Genomic DNA, 22,617 nt, shown 5'->3' with positions numbered 1-22,617 from the left:
CATAAGGAGCCGTGGTAAAGAAAATTCTGAATTTACCAAAGGAGACATTTTCCTCACAAGTTTTTTTTTTTACATTGCAGAATGACTGACAATATTCCTTTAAACCACAAGTTTTTACCTGCATTACTAATTGACCGTGATTTATTAAAAAAGAAAAAAAACCTATCAGTGACCAATTTATTGTCCAAATTTATTTTCATTTTAACTGAAACTTTTGTACTGTTTAAATCCAGTTTGGAATTTCCCCTTTAAAAGGCAGAGTGATGGAGATAGAGATCTGAAATAAAGAGAAACTGAAATGATTTGTTAGAACCGTGGTCCAAATGCATGAACTCAGCACATCTTCCCATCACAGGTAAAGGAGGCCGAGGGACAAAAACCTGCAAACGGGGGCGAATGCAGGACCAGGCTCCAAGGCAAGCCCTCAGCTGTAGCGTCAGACTCAAAGTAAAGATGGCAGTGATGAGTGCGCTAAGAGGTGGGGTGAGGGGGTCTCGTCAGCTCCCCGCCTTTGATGAATTCATCTCAGAACCTGGGCCTGCTGACATCCTCACGTGGCCCCAGGGAAGGACTCTTTTTGTCTGCATCTCGCCCATTACTAGGCTTAGAGGCTACGTGACGGCATTGAATCAGCCTTGTTCCTGGGCCAGCAGCGGTCACTGGGGCATTCATTCTGCTGGCAAATCTAGGACTGAATTAGAGGACTATTAAGGCCTCTTGCAGTCCTGATTCTAAGACTTCTTTTATTCAAACATTTACTCCCTGGGCCTGGGCTAGCACCAACAGAATACTTTCAGGCAGGGCTTTCTCTGGCTTGGTAAAAAGGACTAATCCTCTCTAATGCTCTCAGTGTCCAGATTACGTCCTCCAAGCCTATTCTGCATTGCTTATCAATCCAGAACCAAATGAGCCCGTGTGGTTCTCAGATCTGAGGTTAGATGTCCCCTTCTGTTTCTGAGCTCTCATTCATTGTCTGTGATCAGATTTTATGTACGTGTATGTTTGTGTACTGACGGAACTACATCTCAGTATTCAGGTGCACGTGGAACGCTCCGTCTTCCCCACAGTGGAAACTTGCTGCCAGCAAAAGCATTCATTGTGTTTCTGTTTATGCTTCTATTCCCCATGCTAGGATTTTTGTTTGAGTAAGAATTTGTTCCTTAATTATAAACGTTAGTAGGTGAAAAACGTCCTCATTTCACATATATATATTTCTGTTTCACAGTCTTTATAGCAGAAAGTCGGGCTCATAAAATATAATATTTACTTTCATAATTTTCTCTTCTTTTCCCCCGATATTTTCGCTTCAACAGCCAGGGTGAAGAAAGTTATCCAAGCACAGGGGTTCATGCCACCACCACCATTAATCTTTGCTTCCCTCATCTTTGTTTACTATAAGACGGAGTTAGAGTGTATCTGGACATTCTCAAATTTTGCTGCAGCGACGCTTTACATTTCTGAGGAAGTCGCTTTCAGCCAGGGGTGGCAGGAGAGGCACACGGCTGCATGAGTGTTTCTGAGAAAAAGACAAGGATAATTTGCAAGTGATAGAAAGCTGGCATTTATGGTGTTCAGGATAATTTTGAAGCCGGGGCATAAGCACTTCGAATTCACTGGAAGAGGCAGCGGGCTGTCGTGGAATTACACCCCTCCCTCCCAGGGTCGAAGGTGCCCTAGGGAAGCAGTCTGACACCTCACGGTCCAGAGAGGATGGGGGCAGGCCAGGAGGAGGGCAAGCAGGAACTGGACAGTGATTGAGGAATGATGGCTAAAATTAGTTCTTGCTTCCCTCCCTTACCATTAGCAGACAGTCTGCTGCTCCAGCTGGCTTCTCTTAAAGTCGAAAAGTTAACCTTTTCCCTGCCTTGGCAAGGGCAAAGCGTGTTCCACTCCTGCCTGTCAGTGTGGTTGGAGTTTTCCAAATGTGAGAGGAAACTTATGTCTAAAAATTGTGTCATCAATTTTTCTTTGCAGAATGGGTGTCAGGAAGAAAATGCTAGTGCCAAATATATGAATGTAGTATTTTCATGTTTAAGACATCGATAATAGCTAATGCTTCCGAGATTTTTATGGATGGTTGTGGTGTTTCAAGCACTTTGCAGGCATTAGGTTATTTTTTTCCTCCAAGTAACCCTCAGAGATAGCCATGATTATCCCTAATTTATAACGAAGAAAGAGAGCCACAGAGCTGACTTGTCTTAATCCGTTTGGGCTGCTGTAACAAAACACCACAGACCAGGTGACTTGTAAGCAATAGAAATTTATTTTTGCCTAGTTCTAGAGGCTGATATTTGAGATGAGGGTGCCAGAATGGTCAGGTGAGTGTCCTCTGCTGGGTCACAGACATCTAGTTGTATTCTCGCATGGTGGAAGGAGGGAGGGAGCTCTCTGGGGTCTCTTTCATAACAGCCCTAATCCCAGGTATGAAAGACTCCACCCTCATGACCTAACCATCTCCCAAAGGCCCCACCTGCTAAGATCATCACCTATAGGGTATGGGATTTCTGCTTAAGAATTTGGGAGGAACATAAATACTAAGACATAGCACCCATGGTTTCCTAACTAGTAAATGGTGGCACCGGGCTCTCCTGAATCCAGATCCCTTAACCACTCTGATGACCTGTCTCGATTAAGGAAATAAGACTTATGATGGATGAGTGGGCGTAGAGAGTGAACTTACACTGCATAGAGTAGGTGCACAGGAAGTATCTGTTGAATAAAAGCTGCCCTTGTTCTGACCATGAGGCAAATCACACCTTAGCCGCTGGCTCTGCCTCGTGCTGCTGTCTGTCAAATTGTGTGTGTGTGTGTGTTCACTAAAATCTAAAAGATCTTAACGAAATTGCATGTAGATGATCTATGCATAATGGAAAATTTAACTCACAGGGAATACTAAACATATAACACTTCTGTCTTGGCAACAGTAGGGTCAAGGACACTTGTCAAAGCACAACCTAAAGTGAGAACACAAACAGCGAAAACAGAAAAGTCTGCGCCACGTGGGACCCATTTTTTCCCACCTCTTGTGTGTAGCGGTAACCCTGCTGGTCAGAGCATCTTGTGAATCTGGGGCAGATGCTTGCGCAGCATCTGGCACCTGTGAAGCTCTTCGGGGACTCGCTGAGGACACGGGCCCCACGGCCTCACTCTGCAGAGTCGGGCTCTCTAGGTCTGGGACGAGGCTCCGGACGTCTGCGTGTTTCGTGGGCACCAGCCTCTGAGAAATGTTGATCTAGTTCATTGAGGAAATGCCCTCAGTTACGGAGGGCTGCTTCTGTCTCCTCTCCCGAGACAGGAAGGCTGTTCCCTGCACTTTGCTTCATAAAACCACATGCATCATTCTGCTTGTATTAAATAAAAATTTCACTGCATTCATTTTGCTTGGTAAGTGGCATGTGACTACAGTACATAGTAATTACATGTTCCTGAAGACGACTTGGTAATTTGCACTTAATAAGACCAAAAATAATTACCCTGTGCTCCAATCTAGAAAACATAAATAATCGTAAATATATGGTACTCACCATGTAATTACTTTGCCACTCCACTCAACTCTCCATAAGATTGAGCAGTTACTGAGGAAGTAAAGAATCATGACAAATACTCCCCGTTTTGCCTGATAAACTGAAGTAGCTCCACCGCAGCACTTGCATTTCCAGGCGTATTTTCTTAGGTTCAGAATTTAAATTGGAGAAACTTTAGAAGAAAGAGCATTCCTTAGCTCTTTTGGGGCTTTCTGACTTGACCTTTTACTTGGTAGTGCTAGACAATTTCCCTGAAATTCAAACAGTTTTCAAACCCTTTAGGAATATGACATAACCTACCTGTCGAGGATGACCTTTCAAAGCCACTTCTAATTCTGTTCTCTGACTTAGTGAAAGTGATTAAATTTTAGGTCTGAGACACACTTACATGAAGAGGAGGGACAGAAGTTAAGAGTTTCCCAGCGAATTTGCCTGCTGAAGGTTAGACTTGAGGCTTCTTTCATTCCTAATGGAGTGAATTCCAGGAATTCTGGGCAGTGGCTCTGGGTAGTGGTTCTAGGTTCCACCTTCACCCATAATTCTGCACCAACTCTTCAAACCAATCTGTAATTAGAACTGTGTGCTTGTCATGGCTGGAAGGAGCCTTAGAGATCTTCCATGACCTCACAGGTGGAGTGACTTGTGTGGATACCATAGTCATTTGCAGTAGTTTAGGCTTTAGCTTTTTTTTTCGTTTTTTTTTTTTTTTCATTTTTGTGTTTGTCTTCAGAGAACATACATCCTCTTCCCTCAACACAGCATTTTGGAGACCCCTCTGATCCTACTGTCACCTCCTCCCCACTACACTGATGGGCATCACTGTAACCCTTGAAAGGGTGTCTCTAGTATATGGGGAGAGAAGCAACAAATATTAATTGATAGCCTCCTGTACGCCAGGCTGTTTGGATGTTGGGAATATAGCAATGGGTAAAACAGAAAACTTCCCTGATCTCGTGGAGCTTAAATTCTAGTGAGCTGAGCAAACAAATGCTATCAAAGTTACTATCATGCTTATTTTGGAAACAAGAATTTATTCCAGCCTGATTGATATATTAGGGAACAATTTAAGCACAGTTCAAATTTCGTGTTTGCTTATGTATGATTTCATCTCCGAGAAATGCTAGAACACAGAAAGCTGCACCAGGCTGAATCAAGTCATGTAGGAATACATCAGATGGACGTGTGTACACACCTCAGACATCTACCAGCTACCTCAGCTCTCTGAGTGTGCTAGGAGCCACATCTGGTGTTAACCGCTGTCTGTCTGACTTCACATTACCCTCCTTCCAATGGTTCGCAGTAACGCACAGGGTGCAGCCCACTCCATCCCCACCTCTACAAGCAAACTTCAGGGCTTTTTCACGATAAAGTGACATAGTTATTATAGTATTTGTATATATCCTGACCAGCAAACTACAAAACTGTGCTGCCCTTTTTTTTTTTTTTTTTATTGTTTCCATCTTTTCTTTTTCACTGTGTCACTGATGAAGTTTTTCAGTGTTAGGCTCCCAACCCCATTTTTCCCATAGCCCCATGGTTTATAGTGTGTGGTTTCACATAACGTGGTAATTTTTAGGGATGTATTGGTCACATGATAGAAGAACTATTTGCAAACAAGCAGACTGCCAAATAAACAAGGCAATTCCAGATAGTGGTAAGTGCTTTGAGAAAATTCGATCAAGGAATGTGGTTGAGAGTGTTTGGTTGGGATAGGGAGGCAATTCTTTAGACTAAGTGGCCGTGGAAACCTCTCTGGGAAGAGGTCACAGTGGAACAGACACTTGAATAATGTGAAGAAGCCAGTCATGCAAAAAAAAAAAAAAATCTGGGTAAGGTGACAGCATTCCTTGAAAAGAGGTGCGGGGATAGAGGAGGACGGCAGAGGGCTTGGGGGAGGAGGTATATCCAAAGGTCTCAAAGTAGGAATAAGCTTGGAGTATCAGGGGAACAGAGAGAACCAGAGCAAGAACCAGAGGGGTGTGAACAGTAGCCGGACCGCAAGCCATGACATTGTAAGACATTATAAGTAATTGGAATTTTCAGTGTAATGAGAAGCCCCTGGAGGACTTTTCACTGCTGCTAGAAGTACCCAGTCCAATTCCAAGTGAACATGAGGTCTGAAGAGGTTCCTTTCTTCTGTAAAGTTACATCAACAGCTAGAATCTAGGTCTCACGTCTCTCGGCATGGGAATAGACCTATGTACAGAGCCCTTTCTAGGTGAGTCCTTCATTTGAATTCAGAGGGAGAAGATACTGATTGGGAAAATCTCCCAGATTGTCCAAAAACAGACTCTGGATCCATTAATTGCTTCCTCAAGCACGATGATATTGGGAAGAAGTCGAGTTTGGCCAGGTTGTATCCGGTGTCCCGTTTCGCAGAATATCAGCTAAGCCATCCTGGATGACATCAAGATCTGTAAGGCAGCCAGCCTTGCTTGGAGCAGCTGCCAGAGCCCAGACCTCCCCTCCCTGAGCAGGGCTCTTAAGAAACCTAACGATGCAGTCAGTGGACCTCGGGACAGCTCTCTGTTCTCCTGCTAACTGACATCGGACATGAAGCATGAGAATTTCCTGACAGTGGATTACAAAGCCCAGCAATGAGTTGTTGAAAGAAGTTGTAGGATTTCTCTTCTTCGATGGACTGACACTCTTTTTTTTTTTTAATCAAAGCCAGTCAGGAGACAAAAGAATAAATTTAACCTGACAATAGGCTAGATGCCACAGGGTAAATGCCTTGGCCAAAAAGCAGCCCAGTTGGGGGTTTGCTTGACACGAAGCAGAAGACACAGCTGCATCTAGGGTGTGGGGGTAAGAGCTGCTCAGTGTCCCTCGTGGGTCAAATCAGGCGGCCCCTGTGTGCACCGCCTGCACTGCCTGCTCCCCCTCGGTCCTGCAGTCCCGCCTTCCGTCTGTCAGTCTCCACTTCTCTTTCAGGATCTTCTTTCCTCTAGAAGCCTAGAGAGGGGTGGGTGAGTGATGAGATGCTAAACAGATCTATGAGCCTCGAGCTAAACCTCAAAGCATTTTCTTCCCAATCCCACCAAACCCTTGTCCTGTCAACTTCTTGAGGGCAGGGCGAGATCCACCTGTGATTCCTACTCTCCACCGCACTATCCTCCACCACCTCATTCCACGTCTGTGTGATCCAGAGTCCTTTCTATAGGACTCCCCAAGATTTCATGCACTGAAAATATTACCAAGACCTCCACTCCTGGGGTGCCAGGAGGCAAGGCAAGTCCCCATGCATTGATTAAATCAACATATTTACTGAGTGTTTAATCTGAGCCATGCACTGTTGTGGGCGAGTTTGAACAAGACAGACACCTGTCCTGCTTCCGGACCTCCTCCTAGACTGTGCGTCCCTGTGGCACTAAATCTCCAGGGTGAGCGTAAGACTGCCTCCCCAGAGGCTGCTGTGGTACTTGTCAAAAGTCCGGATTCCAAGACCCACTCCAGACCTCCTGAAGAAACAAGAGTTTCCAGGAATGGAGCCTTGGAATCTGTACTTTTTCAAGCTCCCCCTGAGATTCTTTCATAAACTAAAGCTTAAGAGCAGCTGCTCCAAGGGATGAAGGCGTGTAGTGAGGAGGTTCATGCTCCTCCTTACAGTCTGGCTGGAGAGCAGATCTACTACTGAGAGCCTTCAAGGAGGTTTTCTCCGGGGATGCCTTGCCTTCTAGGTACACAGGGCTGGAAGTTATTTGGGTCCCAGCTTTGAGGGTGCCCTGACACCTCTCACTCCAACCATAGGCCTCCAAGGAGGCCTTATTGTCAAGATTGCTTCCTTTGTCCCCATGCCTGGTCCTCTTTTAAAATCAAATACTCCTAGGCATGGCGTGGCAACAAACAACGGCTGGTTATTTCTATCTTGGTGCAGGTAAGCGCTCCGTATCCCTGTTGGTGGTGGTGGTGACCAGCAGAGAGCAGGGTCCTATAGAATCGGGCATTTGTGTCCCAGGACATGTCACCAAGATGGCGTGCCAGTCTTCTGGGAAAGGGGAAACTAGGCATCTGTGACAGCATGAGGGCTTGGCAGAGAGTTCCAGGGGGGCAAAGAGGTGCCTGGGAGAGCCGAGTTCTCCTCCATGGCTTTGCCAGCAGCCAGCTCTGCTGCAGCTGGTTTCTCTGTAGGACACAGGATGAGCAGACGCAATCCCCCACTTCTTCCTCTGCCATTCTCTGCAGCTCCCTCACTGCACTGATCCCTTCCTCCCTGCTTGGAGGAACCGAGGTTCCGTGCCTCATCCACACACACATCACGATCACATACCCTTGCCCTAAGCCCCCTAAACTAATCTGTGAACTCCTTGAGGGCAGGGCAGGGTCCACGTGTAGCTGGTGTTTGCCACCCCCACCCAGCCTCACAGCACTTGCATGTGGAATGGGCTGAATAAATACTTGTCCAAAGAGTGAATGAACTCAAACTGAGCTGAACGGATGGATGGAAATTGACAGAAGTCAGAGCTGTCTCTGCCTGATTTATGCAGCCCCGGGCATAGCATCCCATGCAAATAGCCATTTAATACTTGTTTCGATGATCATGAAAGTCATAATAAATCCCTGCAGGGGAGAACTGAAGATAATGCTCTTTATTGTTGGTATCTTTTGTGGTAAGTGGCCTCAAGTCTTTTGTAGAAGCAGGCAGGGTATAAATAATAAATAAGTGAGTGGCTGAGGGCTTTAACCCCTCTGGGGCTGCTCCAGACTTTTCAGCCCCTCTCATACCCAGAGGGCAAGGCAGCCTTCTAGGGATGGGAGGGGAAGAGAATTTTTTTCCTTCGTTCAACAAGTAAGTTTTGAAAGCCAGACCATGCTTCTCCTAAGCAATAACCTTGCTGCAGGGTTTCTAGAGGAAGTAACTCCTTGAGGTCTCTTTCAAGGCTCTGATTGTTGATTCTGCTCAGAAATGTTGGGGATATTGATTAAGCCATATTGATAAAGTCCCACGAGCATCAGAGACTGAGTGAATGTGTGCGGGCAGTGGGTTTCTGTTGTCTCTCTGTCTATCTTAATACACTGGTACCTGGTGAAATGGCTTTAAATGCTTTGTTTGGTGTCTGTTTATGTCAAATCAGATCTTCTCCTAACACCCAAATGAAACCTGATATGACCTCGAATAATGTAGCAGATGTGTCACCTTGTAGCAAACTCTGAACAAAGGTCCTCCTTGATGTTTAAATGCATCAAAAGGGGAATTATTTATGATCAGATTTACCTTTCCTAAGCATTTTGCTTCTGGTGGTAGCTAAATGATACCAGCTGATTAAAATAGGCACTCAATGTCTGCCTCTTGGAGGTGTCTTAACTTGCTGTATATACTTTTGGTAAATATCACAACATTATTTTAATCTGTAAATCGGATTTGTCAGGTCTGATTCATTTAAATGGCTCACACGCCCCAAATTCTCTCTGACAGCCCCAATGAGGGAGCCTGTCCTCATCTTGAAAAGGTGATACTGCCTGGGGCTTGTTGCTCACTTAGGAGAGGCAAGAACGCCGTGTAGCAAGAAATCAGAGAAAGGAAGACCACCTCTCCTATATAACAGGTTTCTGCAAGCATCCAGCACCTCAACCAAGAAGCATCTTGTCACAGAAATCGAGAGGCTTCTGACTGAGGTACGGGAGAGGCCAAAAATATATTATTTATATCAATAATGCTATTGATAGCAGTTGACAAAATTTATGCATCAATTGCTATGTGCTATGCACTGTACTAAGTAATTTATGAAAATGAATTATGCTGTTCAATCTCTGCAGCAACCCCATAAAGTAAGTACTATTTAATATGTGCAGAAGCTGAAGTTGAGAAAAGTTTAAAAACTTGCTCAGGATCTATCTGGCCCCGGCCTGCAGCCCTAACCACCAGGCACACAGCCTCTCTACATGGAATTGTTATGATTGATTGACTTTTGAAGGAATGATGGGGCCAAGGAGGGGGAGAGGAGGACCACTTGTTCAGGATTACATTCCTACCCAAGGCCCCTATGGTTCCCCCAAATCTTATAATACCTACTTAGTAAGCCTCTTATTTTACTGTTTCTCAGCTTTTCTAAAAGGGCACTTACTTTTAATATTTGTTGATTATAAAAATGACAAAAGAAGCCTTTTAAATGAGCTAATTATATTCTGTTTATCATGGCTTCTTCGGATGTGTTTGTGCTGTATCCTTTATTTTGTGTACAGACAGTTCTTCGTGGGCATAAGAATCCAGCTGCCTCTTGCAAGAAATGATCGGGATCCATTAGGAGATAAAAAGCAGCACTGTAATTTAGAAAATACAGCAAGAATGCTAGGGAAAATTCCAAGAACTTAGGAATCAAAGTCTTGGTCAGTGTACTAACCTAGTGCAGTCAAGGTTAACAAGCCAGTTAGCCTCGGTGAGCTAATTTACTTATTTTTCCAAAGGAATAGCATTTTACCTGCCTTCCAGATTGGCTGGGAGGGCCAAACATAGCCATCTCTGGGAAAGTGCTTTATTCGTTGTGAAATATTGCACAGATGCAAGTAAATAGAAGGAGGTTGCATTATCCAAATGTTCTGATTCCAGTTATTGTATAAATGAGATTTTACTTTGGGAAGATAAAACCACTTTTGAACCAACATGGTAAGTTGGAGATCTATGAACAAAGCTTCCCGCACACCCCAGCAGCTGGCTCATAGTAACAGTGCTTTGCCGAATTAAATGAATTTTCTTCAATGAAAAATCCTACAGAACAGGTGCATTCGCAAGCCCCCCAACCCTGTAGCCATCCATCTGTAAAGAAAACTCTGTTCTGCTACCTGTTTTGTGCTAGGACTGTTTTTAAATGCAGGTCGAAATCCTCAAAGTGAAATTTGACAGGTTTTTTACAAGGCCTGCCTGTGTGTGCATTTGCTCTCTTGTCCCCAGAGTGCCCTCAGTGGGCCAGGAAGGCTGCCACAGAGGTAGGCTGGAGGGGGAGGTCTCTGGGGGGGGGGTCTGAGTTTGAGGACGATGGCTGTACAGGAACAACTGGCAGGGAGAAAGGGCTTTGGCATCTCTGGATGTGTGACCGTGGGAGGAAGCCGCTTCCTACAGGTGGAGGAGCCCTGGGAGTGGAGAGGGGGGCACTAAAGGAGCAGAGGCAAGAAGGCCACATGGCTGGGAGCGGGGCAGGACCCTGGGGGACGGGCTTCCCTCTGCCCTGCCTCCTCCCACTGCTCACCTGGCTCTGACCTGGGTTTTCAAGGCAGACTCATCACCTGGTCTTCACACCTTTCATCCTTCCTTTCCCGGTCTCATCCTTCCTCTCTCCACCTTACCCACCTGCAGACTTGAGGGGCCACACTAGACCCTGCTGGCAGCATCCCAGACCTCTCTGAAAAGCATCATTCACTGGAAGATCAAGGAACCTAAACATATCTTCTCCAAAAACTGTCCGTCTTATATTGAAAACCTCACACTCTGCTTAAGTACAGCTACAGCACAGAGAAGAAAAACAGGCTACTGGTTGGTATATTAAAAAAAAAAATTCTGCCTTCAGGGCTCTGGAGCTGGGTTGGCAAACTTTTTACGTAAAAGGCAAGATAGTAAATATTTTAGACTTTGCAGGTCAAATGGTCCCTGTCACAACTCATCTATTCCGTCACTGTAAGCATCGACCATGTGAGTGTGGCTCTGTTCTGGTAACACTTTATTTTCAACAATAGGTGATGGGCTCAGAGCTCGCTGGCCACTGCTCTGGAGCAATAACAACTTCTGTTTCTAAATGAGGTAGTACTTTGGCATCTTGGTGAATTATGGAAGGCTGGATCTCCTCCCCCTTCTCCATTTCCACTGGGGTGAGCATGCTGTTAGCAGCTAAAGGAGAGCCTAGCTGGCCAACGTTGATTTACTCAGACAGGTGTGTTCCCTCTGAGAAGTGGTTGTGAGGTGGCATGTGCTCATCTAGTTCCACAGGGAAGCACCGAAGGAAGGTACCTGGGTGCCTCACCCATGAAGAAGTTCCCTCACAGCCTATGGAAAGACTGAGCTGAAGGGGCCCCATCCCCCATCTCCCGCCCCTCCCCCAGCGCACATTCCCAGTCCCTTGGGTGGGGGTTGGCCTGCTGGAAGGATCCCCAAAGGATGCCAGCCATGACCCCGGTCAAGTCTCTCATGTCACCCTCCAGGATTTCCTCCCTCCCGACCCTGCCTCTCTAGGGCATCTCCTCCCAGAAGCAGGTGAGGCTTGTCTTTCCTGGGACCAATTCCTTTTCAGAGAGGAGCCATGCGTTCATATGAAACCCCAGCAAAGCCAGCTGTCTAGGGGGCAGAATTCCCACCTATTCTCTTTTCTAATCCTTCACAGGAGAATTTACTCCCTCCGCTAACTTCAAGGGAGTCAAATCCTTGGTGTCAGGCTCTCAACCGCCCGCTCCTGCCTTTCCTCTTTGGTAAGCCACGCTCCTCGGGCTCGGCACACAGTCATTCCTGGGGAGAAGTTCTGAGTTAGCCCAAGAACTGCACGTTTCTGAAACCACAGATCACGCATGAAAGACGGCAGACAGTCTCCCGGGCAGGCGTCTGCAAGCACAGTGTGAAGACCGCATCTGGCTGCTGTCTGAACGCCCGCGCCTCAGTGGGGGCTGCGTGTGTGACGGAGAGTCAGGTCCCGGGAAGGACTTAGAGAGTGGGAGTAGGAGTTAAGCAGGCGCTTACAATCAGATATGACCAATATTTCCTAGAGAACTGAGTTTTATAGTCTCCTAATAATAAGCAAAGAGCCAAAGAAGGGGTTTGCTAGCCATGAATTAGAAGTAATGGCTCTCTAGTGCCTGGATGTGCTCAGTAAAGATCTAAGGAATAAGTGGGGAGAAAAGAGTATAATGGTTCTCAGTAGGGGGGTGATTTGGCGATGTCTGGGGACATCCTTCGGCTGTCACAACCCTGGGTTGGGGTGGTGGGGCACACTTAGGGCATCTCGTGGGTGGAGGACAAGGATGTTGCTTGTCCTGCATCCCACGCTGCCCAGGACAGACTCCCACAGCAAGGGTTTGTCCAGTTCCAAATGTCAGCAGTGCCAAAGTTGAGAAATTCTGAATGAGAGGTGTCTCTTGTTCAGAACAGCCCTGCACTGTCGGTGGGGAGACCATCTCGTGAGTGGACAGGCTGGAGAGTCGCATGAAGGTCCCCTCTGGGCAGGCTTCCCTCAGGGTGTGATGGTGGCTGGGCACACGGGGGCGCCACACCCACCTGGGTTGTGGTGGCAGAAGAGGGTGAATGGATGGGAGGCACTGTCCTGTCTCCTGCCCCTGGATGGAGCTGTGTGTCCCCCCTTGTCTGTGGAGCCCTGCCTTTATCAAGGACACTGCTCCTTTGCCCCTCTGGCCCCAACCCCCAAGGGAGGAGCCCCCGTGGAAAGGCCCCACTTTGCTTTTGTAACATCTGTAGGTGAGGGAGCAGGTCTCGCCCAGCTGTTCTGCATGAAGAGGGAGCCGAGGGGAGGGCGCTGTCTCGGACTCTGAGCCTGGACTCACGCCTGCAGTTCCCCTGTCTCAGAGGTCCTCTCCTCAGCCTCCTCCTCGGTTGTCTCGCTGTGTTTTTGCCTCCTCTTTCAATCCAATTCTATCTGCTTTGCATCTTTAAGAAATGCTTCAAATGTCTGGTCTGCTGATGTCACCCTTCTTTGTTTTTCAATGAATGTATTCTTGCAGACAAATTTCTTTGGTCATTTGGATGGACTTGCAGGAGGAGGGGAGGCAGATGTGCAGGCATAGCTTGTTCTGTTGCACTTTGCTTTCTTGTGCTTCGCAGATAGCGCATTTTTTAAGGGTTTTATTAGGATCGCTCATGGGTTTGTGGGTTGACTGGGTTCAGCTGAGGGTTTCTAGCCTGGGGTCAGTTATGGGCTGTCTTGTCCCTCAAAAACATATGTTGAAGTCCTCACCCCCAGTACCTTAGAATATGACCTTATTTAAAAATAGGGTCTTTATAGATATAATTGGTTAAGATGAGGTCATCCTGGGGCGGAGTGAACTGGTAATTCACAATGACCAGGTCCTTGTGAAACACACGGGGAGAGCGCCGTGTGATGACAGAGGCAGGGATTGGAGTGATGTGGCTACAATTCAGGGAATGTCAAGGACTGATCAGTGCCCATCCAGCCCTCTGGCAGAAGCTAGCAAAAGGCAAATGGAGATTCTTTCCTGAGTCTCAGAGGGAGCCTGGCCCTGCTGACACCTTCATTTCAGACTTCTGGCCTCCAGAACTGTGAGAGAATAAACTTCTGCTGTTCTAAGCTCCATTTGTGGTAACTTGTTATAGGAACGTTCAGAAACTAAAGCGGCATCTCTTATATAATTGCACTCAGATCTTGCCTGGGGCTGGAACCAACTGGAAATTCTACTGGGCTGAATGTCCAATGGCAGGTCCTCACCTGGGATGATAGAAATGCCTGGAGGCTGGGCAGGCATCATCCTCTCTCTCCCCGCCATCTCCCCACATAGCCAGTTCGGGTTTCCTCACAACAGTAATCTCAGGCTAGCTGGACATTTTCCATGGCGAGCAGTTGCCCCGAGAGCAAGTGTTCCAGGAGACCCAGGAGGGAAGTGTAAGACTTCCTTTGACCTAGCCTCAAAAGTTACACAAGGTTCCTGTGTTGCATCCTTTTGCCCAAAAAGTGAGTCACAAGTCCAGCCTAGCTTTAGAGAGAGGGAAAGAAAGCAAAAGGATGCAAAGACCAGGAGGAGTGGTTGGTTGTAGAGTCATTTTTGTGGACTGGCCAACACAGCACATGAGTTGGAAACAATTCTTTAAAGAAGTTTGATCTCTAAGGAGTAGAAAGGTGGGTGGGAAATTTTCATTTGTTTTTTGATTTGAGAGATTGATGGGAAAGATGTACTGGAAGTCAAAAACGAGGAGAGGAGAGCTATAAGAGGACAGGCTGCAGGGTTTTGTTGGAGGGCGTAGCTTTCACTGTGTCAGGAGAAAGGCGGGTGAGGGTGGGTGAGGACACCGCAGACGGGTAGATGGAGAGTGGATGTGTGGGTGCAGACAGAAGTTTCAGCTTGTTGGGAGAGTTCGTGTGTATTGGCTTCTAGTGTCTCTGGGTGAAGAAGCCAGATTATCTGCGGACACTGATGAGACATGTGGTAGGAGGGAGAACCTGGGGAGAGTGACATTTTGAAGGGGCCACAGTGGAGGCTGGAAAGAGAGATGACTATGATCAACATATGCCAAAAGGCCCAACATCTCCTCAGTATGAAACAATAAACTTGGTGGGAGTAGGAGTGAAATCCAGGGGTGGGGGGAGCAGTCGTCTCCTGCTGTCAGTGGCATCCTTGGTAACATTCTCTGAGTTTTCCAGCCCTTACAGAAGTCTCTAAGGTGAACTAAATGTTATTTCTGGAATCCAGGTAATGGGAGCTGGAAAAATATGATCATTGTTTCATAAGTGCGTTTCATTAAAAATCAATACCTTTTTATTTGGTCGGCTATAAGAGAAGGATTAGTGGGGAAGAAAAATGTTGTGAGCCAGAGTTTAAGCATCTCATCCAAACACACTTAGAGAATGGCTTACCCTGTTGTTGTGAAGGAATTTTCCCCATCCTTCTTCATTGCCTTCAGCCGTACTTGAAGTGGAAACTCAGGACCCAAGATTTGGAATTTTCGGGCTCAGACAGCACAGATTAATTGTATCTCATCACGGAACTGCAGTCGTGTTGGGGGCATTTTTCTGTGACTGACTTCCTGGGTGCGGGTGAGAGGCAGATTCGTTTTTCTCAGCGTTCATTTCAGCTGTAAGTGTGGCCATTTTTGTCAATGATCGTGGAGTGAGTTTCTGTGATTAGTCATTTAACTGTATGGTAATTGCAAGCTAAATAGAGTGTTTACAACAAACCCCTTGCTTAGGAGACAGAGACTATGTCAAATTACATCCTATGAAAATTACATAAATAAAAATTTGCATCTAGAAGGGCCCTTCATGAAAATTATGACAAGACTGTGGAATTTTTTTTTACATCCAACAATTATTCAGCACCACTGCACATGTATTTGGCTTGGTTCATTATGAAAAGTAACAATATTGGCAACCACATTAATTGTTTCCCTTATCCGATTAGTGACAAAGTACCATAATGAACATAACCTTCCAGAATGGATTCACTGATCGAGTAAACAAAGCCAGGTCTTGGCACAGGACAGACCATGAAAAGATGGCTTGCCCCTCTGCCTCTTTCTAAGAGCCACAATAGGACCACTCATCTCTGCTGTGTCCTTCATTCTAACTTGGTCTGGAATTTCAGGGCATTCACTACTCTTTGTCCCATGATTAGGCAAGAAAAGGTCTCTACCTTCAATCCAAACACGGAATTACATGAGAAATTCTGAAAATGAGCATTTTAATTTAAGCTCTCAGGTTTGGACAATTGCCTGGAAAGACTTTCTTTTTTTTTTTTTAAATAATCAGAACAAAAGCTTCAAACATCCGGACATTCTCCCTTCTTTCAAAAAGCTGAAAGGAAAGATTTCAGGGTGAAATGGTGTCACAGTCGACTAGGCCTGAGGGAATTTAAATTCATCAGTGTAGAGACAACATAATTCACTGTCTTGGGCTCAGCAAGAGGGACGGGTGCCATTAAGTCTCGCAAACGTGGAAGGATGGTATTTCTTTCTCTGTAGAGCCGAAATCACTGTTACAGGACTCATTTTGCCCAGTTTCTCCAGGTACAGGCATACAAACACATTCCTCGCTTTTGAGTGTAGAAATTCCACATCTTTTGCCCTGACCCCCAGGGTTTTTTTTCTCCTCATTTCCCTCCTTCTTCTTCTTTTGCTCTTCAAAGGCCAGTACTTACTCTGAAAATACCTTCCCATGTCCGAAGTTAGCGGACTCAGTACATTACAGACAACTAAGAGGCTTCTATGTGTGTTCCTCAGGGACACCCACAGATTTATTACAATCATTACATCCTTGAGAGAATTCACAGAAGACATTCATTCATTCACGCTTTAAATGAGCCATTACTGGGTACCCATTGGACACTGACCCTGTGCTGGGCCCTTGGCCTCAGGATGTGAACTTCTAGGGACAAACTGTTCATTGAATAAGTAGCAGTGCCTGCGTCCAAGAAGCCCCCCATCTAATGCGGGAGGCAGATGACACAGCAAGTTAGAATACAGTGTGATGAGTGTTCTAGAATAAGTAGGAACCGTTACAGAGGGCGCACAGGGAGGCAAGTAACCAAACATGAGGAAGCTGAGAAAGGCCCGCAGAGTAGTGTGTATGTCAGATTTTGAAAGATGAGCGGGTGTGTATCAGGTGAAGAAGAAACTGTCTGAGGGCATGTGTGCATGTGAGAGAAAGAGAGTGTGTGTGTGTGTGTGTGTGTGTGTGTGTGTGGAGAGGAGTGTGAACACTAATATTCCAAGCAAGGGGAAGAGCACGTGCAAAGGCATGGAGGTGGGAGTAGTATGGTGGTTTCTGGAAACAGCGTTTACTGTAGCTGGAATCTGGGATCCAGAAGGTGTCCGGGTAGGGGCGGCGGGGATAATTCAGAAGAAAGAGAGGTGCCTGAAATGGAAAGAAGCTGTGACCTTCATTGCAGAGTTTGGGCTTTGCCACTGGTGAATCAGATGATGGTCTTGTAAGAAAGAGACAAAAATCACATTCAACGAAAGACAGTTCTTCTAGTTAGGTGGGAGGAGCTGCATTGAAGAGAATCAGCGGGCGTGAGAGAGGCCATGAGAAGACTGCTGCCCAGACCAGGGAGAGTTGAACCAGGCCAGTGACTGAGAGACTCAGAGGAGAGTCTGGTCTAGAAAACATCCCCAGAGCACAGGAGCCATGACTGAACACAGGTGCTAGCAAGTCATTTGGGATCTTGTGTACCAGGGGAACATCCTACGGTGCCTGGGTTCCTAGAAGGCTCCTTGGGGGAGAGTCCCCATCCTAGCCTTGGACCAGCCACCTCTGAACAGTGGTTTTGAAAGTTTAGAAGCTGGAGATTCTAATACCACCTGAGGCCCTGATGAGCCTCTGATTCAGCATATGTGAGGAGAGGTTCAAGAATTTGCCTGTCTAACAAGATCCCAGGTGGTTTTGATACGGCTTTCCCGAAGCTGACTTTGAGAACCGCTGCTCGGGACTGTGTAAGTAATTATGTACCCAGAGAAAAAGCCAAGTTATCTTGTTTAAGCCACTGTTATGTTGTTGTCCTTACATACAGCGGAGCCTAGTGAAGTGATCGGGAAGAGAGAAAGCCTAGAAGACATGGCTGGGTCTGATGGGAGGGGAGAGACCATCTCCTTCAGAAGGACCAAGCCTTCCTCCCCGCAGGGCTTCCTCTAAACTGGCCTGGTCGCCTGCTCTCTGCAGTGCTGAGCTCACTTCCAGTCCACTTAGCTAATATTTCTTGAGTGTGGGTCAAAGACTCCTTCAAAGTTACCACTGAGGAGTTGGAGAACGATGGGCCTATTAGCTATAATTGGCAGGTCAGGATGTGGACTGATTTAGGGGGAAATTACAGGCTCCTTCTGAGAGCATGCTATGCAGAATACTGGTTTTGCAGAATGTGAATAGAGGCTATATGCAAAAGAAAGTTTCCTAGGGTAAATGACAACATTTTTAAAATGATAGATAAAATTAACAGTTTCTTTATTTCAAAAGAACTCTGAATATATAGTATTATTCTCTAAGAATCCCTGAGAAGGGATTGGACTGTGAAGCACCCACCACCGCTGCCACACCCTTCTGTCCTGAAACCAGGAAATCCTCTATTCGGAATTATCTCAGGGGATGAGTATATAAACCCAGCGGAACACTGCCTCCAAGTTCTTGGTAGAAGAACTTTACAGCAGTGACTCCCAAAGAGTAGCTCACTGGCTGGCACTGCTCTGTGACAGGGTTATTATGAATGTGCAGCAGTATGGAAAATGTGAGGACAGTGTAGTACGTGAACAAGTTGATTTTTTTCCCAAATTAAAGATTATCTTTATTTTGAAATTAGGTGCTTCCAATGCTTTTGGTGTTAACATTTTCCTTTTCAGTAAAATGATGGTGGTGGGTGGAAGAGATGACCAGTTCTCAAATATGTTTGTATGTTTTCAGTTAAAAGCTGGCATCTTTATATCAGTCCTTTTGTTTTAGCTTAATTGTATCACACTGTTAGATTCTTAGGTTCTGTCATCTAGTCCAAACCCAACATTTGTAGATGAAGTAAGTGAAGTCCTGAGGCTGACACAAAGAAAATGATAAGAATATGTTTATTATAATTTATGCAAACTCCATGTGTGTTGGAACCACCCTCGAGGACTTCGTGGCACGTATTTGGGCCCTCCGATGCCTTTCATAACATTAATTATTATAGGAAGTTGAAAGGTTTGTGCTGTCACAAGCAAAGCATGAAATGTTTAATGAATTGGTGGAAAATTAGAACCAGCAGGATGCCATGTGTCCATGTCAGTATTTTGGTTCTAGGCAGATCCAAGACAGTACATGATTGATTATGATTAATTGTATTTACTTACATAGTTCTTTTTCTGGATATTTCCATCTGAACTGAGAAGGGGTAAAAATTAAGCAGACACCTGGGAATTATTGAAGCTCACAGCTAAAATTTTCCATTAATCTTTCAGATCACCCCCATTTATAAACTAATCCTAAAGTTAGTTCATCTCTCTGCATGAAAGTGTTTCCATCTGAAAAAAAATGAAAGAATTGGATGAATTTTTTTTTCTGAAATACTTCCAGCTATAAATTTCAAGGATTCTATGACTTACCTAGAGTTAACAATAAATAAGGGCCATGTTAATTAGAGTCTTTATTACCTAAACTTTCTGCTTTTTCAGTGATTTATAGGTTACCAAAACAAAACAATGCTTAAGGCAGGTCGGTTATCTATTTGGCAATCATAACAGAGAAGGAAAAACATTTGCAAGTAATGAACACATTGTAGTTACATATGAAATCCTATTCATCAAGCTTAAATATTTATTGCGTACGCATTCTGAGATGGGATATCAGTACAACAGGCCTGCCCACCCAAGGGTTGGCACTTGGCACAGCTTGAGATCACTTTTCATATCATCCTAAGTCTGTGTGTCTCAAAATGACTGCCTGATCAAAGTCACCTGGAAAGCTATTGAAAATAAATATTCCTGGGCACTAACCCTTGAGAGATTCGGGTTTATTGGAGCTGGGCTAGAGCTCAGAATCTGCATTTTCAATAAGCTCCCCTGAGGGACTGTCATGCACACATAGATGTTTGTGCTAGGGACGTGGTGCTTCCAGATGCCCAAACAATAAATAGTGGAACAGGGTCGGGGAGGAGATGAGAGCAGAGGAGGATCCGTGTTGCCAGGTGCCGGTAGTTCTCGCTTTATTCCAGCCAGTGCCAAGGAACCAGCTGCTTCTCTCTTTCACCCCCTGTCTTTCCTGAAAGGTCAACAAACTTCCCACTTAGAGAAGCCTCTTCCTTTGAAAGTAGTTCTGAAGTCAGTGTAGGGGTGGGGGTGGGAGTGGAGCAAAGCAGTAGAGGCTGTGGATGTACTGGGGAAATACCTTAATTTTTTTTTTTCTCAAAAAGTATATGTAGTTTAAGGAAACTAAGGTGATAGTATAAACTCTTCAGATGAGTTTAGATGTCATCGTGTAAGTAGACTTCCAACTAAGAGACACACGTGATAATTCAATACAACTTAAAACATACACATTAGATTTTAAATATATAAGAAATATATATTTTTCAGTATGCTTTCAAACCTTGCTTTTTCTGTTTTCTTCCATTTTTGAAGTCCGCTGTGTTCTTGAATGTTGATTTTCTTTCTCTCATTTAAATCCAGCACATTATTGTGTACAAAGTGCTGTTTCTGTCCTAAGGCTAAGAATGTTCCAGGTGAACTAGTCAATCAATTTTGCCCATTAAGAAAGAGCACCGAAATAAAAAGAATGCTAACCCTTTGATTGATTTGGTACCTGTTTGCTAAGTACTTTTTTTTTTTTTTAATGATGAAACACCAAGAGGGGAAACAGTCTTACACCTTAAGGAGAGCAAATCGCGCAGGTCCCAGGGAACTGTGTGACATTTGGGGAAAAGTTCTCAAATCCGTATTGATTACCCTTAACATCACCTGGTGGTAGTGGTGGTATTTTTAATTAAGTCTCTCTAGCCCAAGTCGGAAGACGCACATGTTTAAAGTGTAAAATAAATGTTGCTGCAAAGCAAACTGAGAACAAGGCATGGTGTTCAGCTTAACTGAATACCTAACTCTGCAGTAGTTTTCACTCAGTGCCATTCAGAAGATCTTCCTTCAGTTTTCAGACTGTTAGGCTTATAGTATTAATGGAGTAACTGATTCATTGTGTGGGCTATGAAGCTTCCAGGTTGTTATCTCCAGGTTTGGGTTATTATGTGTCTGAACCTGTTGGTAATGTGTGTCCTTCCAGCCTAACTGCTACATTTGAGCAGTTTATGAAGAAAACTGAGATACGATGTTGAATTTCATGAAACAGGGTGTCTCAGCACAAAGAAAACTTTTTCTCATCTGTGGAATGAGATAAAAGAAGATGTTGTGGACCAGAGGTCTTTTAAGTTGTTGGAAGTTAAAAAAAAATTCTCAACTACAATGTCTAGCCTGCCACAGTTTTTTCCTCAAGTCTGCTGGTGGATGCTTTTCCTCAGCTGAGCATATTCCTAATTTAATAGTGGCATTAAATAGAGAAACGGAATTCAGTTAGAATCCAGCTTGGCTTAAGCCATTCTCTTACGTCCACCAAGAGAAAAATGACATGTGGTTTTACTAAATTAGGAGGCACACCACCGCTGTGTTTAATGCAGGGTTGCAGTGGCAAGGTCAGAAGTAACAGGAAATTAATCCATTTCTCTTTTTTCTGTTTTCAGGTTTTTGACCATACCTACCAACCTTCTCCAAGGTAAACAATATTATACTCTTTTTTGATTTGTTGGGAAAATCCAGCATAACTTTATTGGCTTTGAATACATTTTTACTATACAGTGTCTCAAAGAGTGTGACATTCAGTTGGTGCCCAGAATCTGGTTTTTACTGGTGGTGTTAGTGATGAAAGCACCCTACAAAACTGGCTTGGTGGTGTGGCTAAGCAGTGGACACAGAGAGAGAGAGGGAGGGGAGAGAGAATCTTTTTCTTGCGTGGTTAGCTCTTCTATGAGACAGCAGGTTCTTTGTCTCTGATGTTCAAGGACAGAAGGTTTCTTTGTGAGCGGGTGTGGCAGGGTCTGCACCTCTCCTGGAGCCCACTTTGGAAGAATTAAAAAGCAGAGCTCCCCGAGCATGGACCCAGCTCTTCGCTCAAGCGAGGCCTTCCTGTCCAGGTCAGCAGGACAACATCCTCCAAGTCGTTCGACTTTCCAGGAGTATCTGTCAAAACTAGCAATTGAGGATGCGTTCATCTTATTAGAGAACACAATGGGAACCCTTTTTTATTTCATTAGAAAATCAGGATACATTTGATGTGCACCATCTGGTTTGTGAATACAGGAATAAGTTTCTCAAAAGGGCGCATTTCCAAGTTCTATGTTTCATGTGCTTGGGAAGGAAAAACCCATAGGCAACTCTATTTTTAATGAGAGCAGTGCTAAAGCTAATAAGATTGCGGTGGACTTATGGTATGTGCCAGTTCTCCTAAACTACATGTGTTTGCGGCATGTTTGGCAGGCTTGTCCTGTTTAGAGACTAGGCTTCCAACTGAAAATTTTTCAGTTCTCCATGTGTTAACTGGAAAATGGAAAAGAGGCATCATTGTAGCAGAGCAGCTGGCTTCTTAGGTATTAATTGTGGTTCTATCAAAGAGACTATTTTAAATTTGTCTGCTGTTATTTATTATGTTACTTGCAGAAATGGTAAGTTTTCAAATCATAGGGGAAAAAAATCAAGTTAAACTTTGCTGTGTATTGTATGCTTTTTAACAGTGTTTTCAGATGCAATCACTGTTAATAAACAGTGAGCAGTAACTCAGTGAGGAAGTACAGATTTGCCCTTGAGATTCTCTGTTGAGTCCTTTAAATTTTTTTTTAATAAATATAGAACTCTGGAATGTAACCATCTCACTATATAGTATAGCTGTGTAAGGAATATTTTTGGACCAGAAAAGCTGCTTTAGAGGCGTAATTCCAT

The 22,617-nt window shown here is 44.9% G+C and overlaps 1 protein-coding gene across 11 annotated transcripts in view; it reads left to right on the top strand.

The window, feature by feature from the left end:
* The window catches only part of SEMA6D (semaphorin 6D), a 518,009-nt gene that overhangs the window by 334,606 nt on the left and 160,786 nt on the right, over nt 1-22,617 (top strand). For all 11 annotated transcript variants that reach the window (XM_064485625.1, XM_031453115.2, XM_031453114.2 and 8 more), the window contains exon 4: nt 21,366-21,397. The gene's annotated coding sequence lies outside the window, so the exon portion shown is untranslated. The remainder of the gene's footprint in view (nt 1-21,365; nt 21,398-22,617) is intronic.

The sequence above is a fragment of the Camelus dromedarius genome, chromosome 5 (assembly GCF_036321535.1).
Source record: "Camelus dromedarius isolate mCamDro1 chromosome 5, mCamDro1.pat, whole genome shotgun sequence".
Classification (NCBI taxonomy): domain Eukaryota; kingdom Metazoa; phylum Chordata; class Mammalia; order Artiodactyla; family Camelidae; genus Camelus; species Camelus dromedarius.
The sequence above is the reverse complement of the archived record's forward strand: the minus strand, read 5'-3'. Positions and strand labels throughout refer to the sequence as shown.